The sequence below is a fragment of the Penaeus monodon genome, chromosome 19 (genome assembly GCF_015228065.2).
Source record: "Penaeus monodon isolate SGIC_2016 chromosome 19, NSTDA_Pmon_1, whole genome shotgun sequence".
Lineage (NCBI taxonomy): Eukaryota > Metazoa > Arthropoda > Malacostraca > Decapoda > Penaeidae > Penaeus > Penaeus monodon.
Window position 1 is genome coordinate 31836263 of NC_051404.1, and position 246 is coordinate 31836508.

The 246-nt window shown below is 68.3% G+C and overlaps 1 protein-coding gene across 1 annotated transcript in view; it reads left to right on the forward strand.

Annotated features, from left to right (window-relative positions):
• LOC119585386 (eIF-2-alpha kinase GCN2-like) overlaps window positions 1-246 on the forward strand; it is a 29087-nt gene that overhangs the window by 814 nt on the left and 28027 nt on the right. The gene's annotated exons all lie outside the window — the stretch shown is intronic.

Sequence of the window (246 nt, forward strand, 5' to 3'; positions counted from 1 at the left end):
CTCTGGGGAGCGTACTCCACCCCCCCCACCCAGTTGACGCGTGCGAGAGTAGGGCAGTAGAAGGAGGAGGAAGGACGAGCAGCGAGGAGGAGCGGACGAGGAGTACCAGCAGAGCACGGGGGGAGGTAGCAAAGGAGATGCTCTTAGCAGGCACGGCCCGCCGGCAGGAGACGACCGAAGCGGCGCCGCGCGCGAGTAGTAGCGCTCGGCGCGAGCAGGGGCGAGCGCGCGAGAGCCAGACCGATA